This window comes from Lactuca sativa, chromosome 8, assembly GCF_002870075.4.
Source record: "Lactuca sativa cultivar Salinas chromosome 8, Lsat_Salinas_v11, whole genome shotgun sequence".
NCBI classification, from domain to species: Eukaryota; Viridiplantae; Streptophyta; class Magnoliopsida; order Asterales; family Asteraceae; genus Lactuca; species Lactuca sativa.
Window position 1 is genome coordinate 135,025,806 of NC_056630.2, and position 10,148 is coordinate 135,035,953.

Here is a 10,148-nt window from a genome sequence, read left to right on the forward strand (position 1 = left end):
GAATCACAGACTGAGATCTAAACCAATTTTTCACTTTTCACGAAAGTGCGGAAACTTTTAAACTAGACAACTGATTTAAAAACTTTGAAAAAAATGAAAATCAGATCAGATATATGATTCTTGCTCTGATACCAATTGATGAATCGTGAATTCGAGAATGAAATTAGTCAGAGTATGAATCAATGAAAGTAAGAGAGATTTGCACGAGGATGTAAATAGAATCTGTTTTCAGCTCAATATTATGCTTTTTGTTTACAGAGAATTCTTAGACAAAATCTATAAATAAATAAATAAATAAATAAATAAAAAAAAAAAAAAAAAAAAAAAAAAAAAAAAACTCTATCTACTCCTCTAGTAAAGACTCCTATTTATAGGAGAACAAAGCATACAAAAAATATATACTAAGGACTAAGCGTGAAGCGCACTGAATACATTTCCTTAGTAAAATAAATACATAACATACGAAGACATGAAACCCTTCGTATGACAACCTACACCTTTCGACTTATTACAACATTTTTATTCTTACAGTTTCGAGAGTAGGTAAAGGGAGTGATGGAGGCTGGGGTGGAGGCCTGAAATGATGCTTAAATAGGGTACCAAGTCTGGAAATTAGGATTTTTCAATCCAGACCAGACTCGCCGAGTCGGTCACTTGATCCGCGACACGGGTCACGCTCCGACAAGTCGAGTTCCTCCTTGGACTCGACGAGTTGACTCCTTTGACTTATGGATTTTCTTTCCTTTCCTGGTCTTCCTGATTTTGAGTGTTACATTCAAGTTCAATCGTCTCATCTTCCATTTCAATATAGTCATTCGTTTTTGACATCTACAAACAGAAAACAGTTAAAAACATGAAAAAAATAGAAACGGGAAAAATAACTAAAAAAACCTAAGCATAGGAGTACATGGATAACACAACTTTGCAAAAAACGGAAAACAATTGCTAACTTTATATATGTCTTTATTATTGTATTTATTATTGTAATGATAAGAATTAAAGAAAATCAAGGTCGTCTAGAAAACCAGTAGAATGAACTCGGGTTGACGGGTAACGAAATTGAGAAAGAAAAAACTCACTAAAGAGATCGAAGAGGTGTGACATTTTATAAGCTTTCAACTCTATAAGCACTAAACATTATACAAAACTATAGTTTTTCACCTCTTGTGCTAATGGCCTCTGATGAACAAAGGAATATCTTGTTAGTATATTTCATTGTTGAGTTGAGATAATGTGTGATTGTTAAATTTCCGGGGGGGGGGGGGGGGGGGGGGGGGAGGAACAACTCCATAAAGTGGAAGAGATACGCAATAACTTAAGGGATAAAGACGAAGATTTTGAACATGTGGAAAGTTTGAATCAAACTCTGGTTTTTAAAGAACGCAAGTGGAATGATGAGTTACAAGTTGAGCATTAATTGAATTAACACACACACACAAAGGGTAGAACCAAAGAGTTTGTTCAGAAGCAAAATCAAAATAGTAATTAGAAGCTAAAACCCAAAACCTATGTATCATTTTCAATTGGGAAGCCATAGATATATCACAGAAGCATAGTTTCACAAACATAAAACCATTTACAAGAAACCAAAAAGCAAGAAGCGAATTCCCTATTTTCGAAATCATTTACAACAAAATCACTTAATTTGAAGTCTAAACCGGTGAGTGTTGGTGACGAGCTGATGACCGATGAGTGGTGACGATGAATCCACGAATGAGTGATTGATGATGGCAGTAATGAGCAATGGAGAATCTAGAGATGCCTCTTTCTCTTTGTAGGGTTAGATGGAAGAAATAGACGAGGGTTTTCTTTGACGTGAATGATCGAGAATGATGTTACTGTAACATTATGTCTATGTGGATATTAACTAATGCGCAATGGAGAATCTAGAAATGTCTCTTTCTCTTCATAAGGTTATATGGAAGAAACAGAAGAGGCCCTTTATTTTTAAAATAAATCAGGTATATTGGGTATACTCAAAACCTTTTATATATATATATATATATATATATATATATATATATATATATATATATATATATATATATATATATATATATATATATATATATATATATATATATATATATATATATACACCCTATTACCGATCTAATAAAAAATCGCGTTATCCGAATACCCAAAAATATATACTCGATACTCGATTTACCCGACCCAATATGCCTAAATTGAAAGCAAATCGGACGGGTAATTCGGGTTTCAGTTATTTTTTACGGGCCTAGTTGTTGATATTCCTTTAATTTAAGGTTTTTTTGTGGGATGATAATCAAGTAGTTTTTTTTTGGTACGAGGAGGATCGAATAAATAGTGGTTGGTAATTTTTCATAACCAATTATTATACACTTTGACTAGTATACACCAATTATTATATGCCTTGATTATATGCTTCAAAATATCTATAATTCAATCATGCTTTCAGTCTTAGAAGTTGTCAAAATTCGTTACAAAGTGGGCTAAGAAAGGGAAGATATGCATTTTAGTAATTTTGCATGTCTTGTTTTTATATTATGTATAGGATCCACGCTTTTTATGTCATTTTTATTGGTGATATTGCTAATATAATGTATTATGGTTATATGATAACTAATTTTTCGGGTGGTTGGATAAACAAAAAGAACAATTATAAAAAAGTCAAGTTCAATCAAATTACGAGTTTATTCCCCAACAAGTATCTAGTTATATAGTACTAGCACAAAATTTAGACTTATTAAACTTTTTTAAGGTGTTTGTATTATAAATATATTGAGAATTTTATTATTGTTAGACAAATTTGAATTGACGTAATGATATTGTGTTTCTATTTATTATCTTAATTTTCTTATTAAGACATCGGTGAAATTAGGTGTTAGTTTAGGAATAGATTAGATTTGTCGGTTAAAAAAGTTATCTTATTATTTTTATTATTTTATACAAGCTGTAAAATTAATAAAATTTTAAACCTAATTTATTTATATAATTTCTTATGTGTTAAGAAAGTATCATTAAAAACATAAAAATAATATTTATTTTAACAATTAAATCGTAGCATAAAAATAATGTTAGTAAAACCTATAAGTTTTTAGTAGCATAATAGAAAATTGTCACTATAACCCACTATGATTGCAACGGAACAACCAAAAAGTTTCACTAACGCTTTTATTGACATTTTGTTTTTGTGTCACTAATTGCCTTGGGGACTTCACTGCCAGTTTTTTGTTTTTATTGACACTTTTTCTATACCACTAAATGTTTTTGTTTGTAGTGACGGTTGGAACAAATGATATTCTACATCAAATCTTTGGTTTTATGCCGATACTTATAGCTTTAAGACAACGTAAAACAATTTAAGGACACGAGTTTTTCCGTGCAGTCTTACACATGTCGACGTCAACTACTACGATGTTGGTTTTAACTTTCACTTTTTAGTTCTTAATTTCGTCCGACAACAGGACAATCTTCCTTCTATCCTTTTTATAAACCGATCTAATCGTGAATGATCGATCTGGTTTCTGGACGAAATTTGACAAATAATAAATTTTTATTATTTGCAACTCATCGACATATGATTTTCAATGTCATTTGTCGGTTTAATAGCTTGTCTACTCTAATATACAACAATATAATCAAGTAACTATCTATTAGATACATGTATTTTAAGAAATAAGCACACCCATGATTAATGCAGGATGCTAGTTTAGTCATATTATTCAAACATTAAGATCCATAAAACATATCAAAAAATATAGATTTTATTTTGTGAAACATTATTGTTAGATTATAGTATATTGTATAGTATAGGGACCCAATGTAACTTTATTATATATATATATATATATATATATATATATATATATATATATATATATATATATATATATATATATATATATATATATATATATATATATATACACACTGCATACATAACCTCCAATTATTGAGGCTTTTACACCTAATTGACATGGTATCAAGCTAGGGCTATTCACCCAAAACCACCCACCACGTACGAATTAATTTTTTTTCTTGTCGTTGACTACCTTGATGTGCTCTTGTTTTCGTTGCCTGATTACGTGTGTCTTCCCAAAATCATCTTTGTTGCTTCCTTCTAGTCTCCTCCCAGCCATCGATAAACCTTCCCAGTTGCAATCGCAATCTGCCCTCTTCTGTTGAGCCTCTCTTACTGCACTGCTCTGGATTCTACACTCGATTGGTTTCTTGGTTCTTAAGGTATAAACTCTCATGTTGATTCTTGCCTCCTCCTCTACTAATAACCCATCGAAATTGAGACGTGTATACACACTCACACTAATGTTTACAATCAATTTAGTTTTAAATTGAATGTTGATGGATCGAAATACAAATTGTAGCGTCAAATTTTCTCTAATATGTGTAGAGGAACTTTGTCTTATGGTCATATTTTTGGCAAATCGGTTCCTTTTGGGGAGGATGATGACGAAAGGTATTCCATTGACGCATGGATTAAATCTTGGTTATATAGCACATGTGATCACGGGTTGCTCCAAATTATTTCCGGTGATGATTGCACCGCCATAGATCTTTGGGACAAGTTGGATGATTTTTTCCGCAACAATAAAATGTCCCATACGTTACAGTTACAATATCAATTTTGTAACACAAAGAAGGTTTCAAGCTCCATCACAAAAAAAATTCAGACACTCAAAAACCTATTTGATGATCTCAAAGATGTTGACTCCATAATCACTGAAATCGAGCTTGTGATGTAAATCTTACGTCAAATATCGCCCTCATATCATAGCATTGTTGATTTCATTGCCAAAATGAAACCTTTTCCATCTTTTCTCGAGGCCAAACACATGCCTTTATTGCATGAATCTCGAGAGGCGGCCTCCGATGCTACATTTGACTCGCCTATGTCTCAAAGTGCGGCTCTTTTTACCTCCTCCAATAACTCAAAATCAAAGAATAGATGGAACAAAAATCAAAACCGGAACAACTCCAAAAATAATTCTCATGGGAATAACATGGAACCACAAGCTAACTATGATAGAATTTTAGGCAATGCACCCGCTCTACAGCCTCCTGTTGCCTTCGGACACACCACCGCTGGCACCTCACCCTCGCATCAGCACCCGTATCACACTCATCAGCTTCATCTGAGTCTGCTGCCCTTTGCATCTTCTCAGCAGTCGCTTCTCCACCCGCCTTCGCAGTTTCATCTTGCGCAGCTCCAGCCTATGCAGGCTCTTGGTTTGTAGCCAATACTCTCACCATAACTGCACTATGCAGTTAGCATTGCGCCAGCAGCCTCAAGCCTCAGTTATGCCACTCAACAGCCCTTGCATCATAACTTCGAGCAGCCTCTTTAATAGTTCCATGGGCCCTCGCAACATCCCTCTGGTGGACTTTCTTTTGGTGGTCACATTCAATACAACTCTCAATAGTTCACCGACTTAGCATCTGTTATTCAAGCTATGTTTGTTCATCCATCGCACAACAACAATACTTATATGGAATCTGGAGCTACCTCTCACATGTCTTTTAACTCAAGTAACATTCTCTCTCTATCTCTTTCTCTAACACCTTGTAGCTTTAGATATATTATGTTTGGTAATGGTGCTATACTCCCTATCACTCATATTGGTCAAACTTTTTTCCATGTTCTCACAACTGTTTAGCTTTGAATAATGTACTTGTCTCAGATAAACTTGTCAAAAACTTGTCTATGTCTGTAAATTCACTACTGATAACTTTGTTTCTGTCATCTTTGACCCGTTTGGTTTCGTTGTGAAGGATCTTAAGACATGTACATTAACTCAAATATATGATAGTTTGGATGATCTTTATCCTGTTATCCCATCTCCAGCTCCTCTCTCGGCTACTACCGGTGTTGATGTGTCTCTCCTTACCTAGCACAGACAAATTGATCATCCCGGTTCTTATGTGTTGGATTTTTTACATTCTCGTAAATTTATTTCTAGTACTACAGATAAGTTTCCCACCTGTCACGCTTGTCAACTTGGGAAGCATTGTCGTTTACCGTTCTCGACTTCTCTTACTAAGACATCTAGCATGTTTGAATTAATTCATTCTAATTTGCGGACATGTAGCTCTTATTTCTAGTATGAGTGGTTTTAAATATTATGTTCTTTTTTTGGATGATTTTACTCATGTTTGTGGGTTTTTCCTCTACATGCAAAATCTAAAGTGTTTGATGTTTTTACTAATTTTCACACTTATGTGCAAAATCAATTTCAATCCAACGTCAAACTCTTTCAATGTGATAATGGTCGTGAATTCAATAATCAATCCCATATTACCTTTTTTGCTACTAAAGGCATTAATTTTTTTCCCATATACGTCTCAACAAAATGGAAAAGATAAACGCACAGTTCGTATTGTTAACAACATTATTTGTTCTCTTCTCTTCCAAGCCTATCTTCCTCCCAAATTTTGGGTGGAGGCTCTTCTTACAACTGTGCACACTCTAAACCTTTTTCCCTCTTCCACTATCACGAACAAAACCGCTTTTAAGCTCCTTTTTGGTCATTTTCCTTCTCATGATCACCTTCGTGTTTTTGGGTGTCTATGTTATCCAAATCTCTCAGGTACTGTCACTCACAAGCTCTCTCCTCGATCATCTGCTTGAGTCTATCTTGGTCCCTCGACCGATCACTATGGTTATCGATGTCTTGACCTCGTGTCTCACTGTATCATCATGTCTCGACATGTCATATTTGATGAGGATTACTTTCTGTATTCTGACTTTCATGACAAACCATCCACTAATGATTATGAACATTTTCAATATGAATACATGCCTTCTCCCCCCCCCCCCCATTGTCACCATCACTGGATCCCCTCTACAACCCAACTCTATTCATAACTCTACAACTCCCCCCCCCCCCCTATGACATCCCCTAATTTCTCAACCAGAAAAGACCGATTTAATTTATGCTTTTTAAATAAAATTAGAGAAATCATTTTAAAAGATGTTATGGAATTGGTCCCCAAAACAAAACTTGATAAAAGTTTATCAAAACCTTTCTTTAAGAAATGTAAAGTTTCATTTCATATCAAAACCTCGGGATGTCATGTTCCGATACAGATCAAAATCATAAACAAGACATTATAAGGCTTAGAACAGTTATTTTCAACTACTAGCCTATAATCCAAAAATCTATCATCATCCTCCGACTATGCTCGGGGTCCACTACCTGTAATAATAAAAAACTGAGTGGGTCATGCTTGGGAGTCTGGTGAGCATATAGCATTTTCAACCCACAATAATAATAAACTTATTAAGTTCACCAATCAACAATAACCCTGATTACCCATTCCTGTTATCCTCACTTTACATCCCTAAACACCTATCACAAGGGACCTAACCTAAGGAATATCATCGGGATGGACACTACTGCTAAGGGGTCTCCTCAGCCATACATGTCCTAAAGGCAACCATGAGGGGGATGGAGTACACCAATGAACAAATAGTTCACCAACACCTACAAGTTGCGAACCTGCTAGTGTTCCACTTGACTGTCTAGAAAGGTCTGTGGTGGTCATCTATACTCCGCTAGATGACTACAACAACAACAACAACAACATTGAGGCCTCTCACCATTTTATCACACATCGACTATTTCATCTACCCAACATATTTTGTAGATAAAATACACATACAGTTTAAAACTTGTATAAAACATCTATTCAACAATCACCTCAAATAAACACTTAATATAATTACACATAGCATGTATTTTATAGAAAATACTTCATATCTTGGTGTAAGATGAAAGTGACTACACACTCACATGACTTGATGATAATCAGGCAGCAATTTGTTGCTTAAAACGATCGTTTCTAATATAGCCGGGAGTTTTATTGAGAAATTGGGCTCTACGAAGTTTGGGCTTCGAAACCGAAAAGATAAATTTTTCGGGCTTCTCGGGCACTTTGTGGCGTATTCCAGGGTTTATAATTGATATCAAGGCTTTGGGAAATAATAAAATGAAAGAAATATGAAGAAAGGGGTGAAAATGGACAATTTCTTAAAATTATCCGAGAAGGCTCGCAGCCTTCTATTTATATAGGAGGGGCTTCTAATCGGACGGCTGAGAAGCTCCCAGGTGGTAGCAGATCCGAAGGGGCGCAGGTGGCTCGCACGTGGGCTGCGCATGCGAGGGCCTCGCTGACAGCTCCTGATTGGACCGAGGTCTAGGGTTCGGGATAGGAGGTTCGTGGCTCACCTGCGAGGCTCGGACATGTGATAAAGGGCACGCATCAAACACCCATTGGACCGGACATCGGATGCGAGGGCAGGCGACACGTCTCGCCAGCTGGCTTCAGTGACTCACCAATTTCGGATACGTGGCGCGTTTTTGAGCAACGGTGACGTGGCCGAAGTCCACCTATGCGAATTTTCTCGGTTTTTGTGCAAAAAATTCTAAAATCCATAGCTTTTGTATCCGAGCTCCGTTTTTGACGTTCTTTATATGCACGCGTAGGTAAAATTACGCTCTACAACTTTAATTTAGACTTCGTCGGCTAATTTTGAATTTAATTTTTATATTATTATTTTTAACAAACCGGGACAGGAAAACCGTTAAAATTCATAACTTCTTCATCTGAAGTCCGTTTTCGTCTGTCTTTTTACCGTTGTACTACTAATGACAAGACCTTCGATTCTCGTTTAGGTTGTATCGGCGAAAACTCACTCGATCTAAAATTCGAGTTCTTAGTTGTCTACTGCTAAGCTGAAACTTCGAAAAATCATAACTTCCTCATACGAAGTCAGATTTGGGCGTTCTTTTTATACATACTCTAAGTTTAACAAGTACTACAACTTTTGTTTAGATCACTAAGGCTAAAAAGTAGTTTATCAAAAAGTCACTTTTTACGACATTCGGCACCGTGCTGGTTTTGTCGCGAAACTTCGACAGGTCATAACTTCTTCGTTATAATTCAGATTTCGGTATTCTTTATATATCCGTAATCCTTGTCATGACCACTACAACTTTCTTAATAGATATCGCTTTTATCTAATATTTATTTTCGACGCTCATTTTTATTCTTAATTAATTAACTCCTAATAAAAACACATAAAACACATAATATTCACATAATTCCTTTTCATTTCTTCAAAATGAGTTACAATGGTTAACCTAGACTATCACCTAAATATAAATGCCTAGGCTAGAAACACGAGTGTTACAATTCTCTCCCCCTTAGGATGATTCCGTCCCCGGCATCACACCTCAACAAACAACTGTGGGTAGCGACTCATCATGTCACTCTACGTTTCCTAGGTGAGATTTGGTCCATTCGTATGTTTCCAGCGCACAAGCACTAAATCAACCATCTTGCGTCGTAACTTCATAGTCTTACGGTCAACGATTGCCTCAGGTTCTTCGATCAACCTCTTGTTTTCATCCAACCTTAATTCAAAAATAGGAATTATGTCGGGCACATCTCCCGTGAACTTTCTCAAATAACACACATGAAAGGTGTTATAAATACCCTCCAGTTCTTCTGGTAATTCTAGCTTATAAGCTTGATTCTCGATCCTCTGAAGAACTTTAGATGGTCCAATAAACCTTGGACTCAACTTTCCCCTTTTACCAAATCTTATAAGTCCCATCCACGGCGAGACTTTAAGTAAAACCAAATCTCCAACTTCAAAGGATATCGGTTGTCTTTTCTTGACAGCATAGCTCTTTTGACGATCTTGAGCAGCTAACATCCTTTCCCTTATCACTTTCAACTTTCCAGCAGTCTGATGGACTATTTCAGGTCCCATAAACTGCTTTTCCCCCAGCTTCCAGCCAACATGATGGCGTTCGACACTTTTCCCCATACAAAGCGTGGTAAGGTGCCATCTTAATGCTTGAGTGGAAACTATTGTCATAGGAGAATTCTACTAGAGGTAAGTGTTCATCCCAGTTACCTTGGAATTCTAGGGTACATGCTCTCAGCATATCCTCCAATGTTTAAATTGTTCGTTCGCTTTGACCATCAGTTTGCAGATGGTAAGTTGTACTCAAACACAACTTGGTACCCAATTCCTCTTGTATACTCCTCCAAAACCTTGAGGTAAAACGGCTGTCACGATCAGATACAGTGGTTAACGCAACACCATGGAGCCTTACAATTTCCTTCACGTAAGAATT

General features: G+C 35.9%; 1 long non-coding RNA gene across 1 annotated transcript; it reads right to left on the bottom strand.

Annotated features, from left to right (window-relative positions):
* Window positions 1-409: 409 nt before the first annotated feature.
* Window positions 410-1,892, bottom strand: LOC122195318 (uncharacterized). The gene is made up of 2 exons (XR_008225448.1): window positions 1,630-1,892; window positions 410-828 (listed from the first exon to the last, which is right to left on the bottom strand). It is a non-coding gene; the product is annotated as an uncharacterized LOC122195318 (long non-coding RNA).
* Window positions 1,893-10,148: the final 8,256 nt, after the last annotated feature.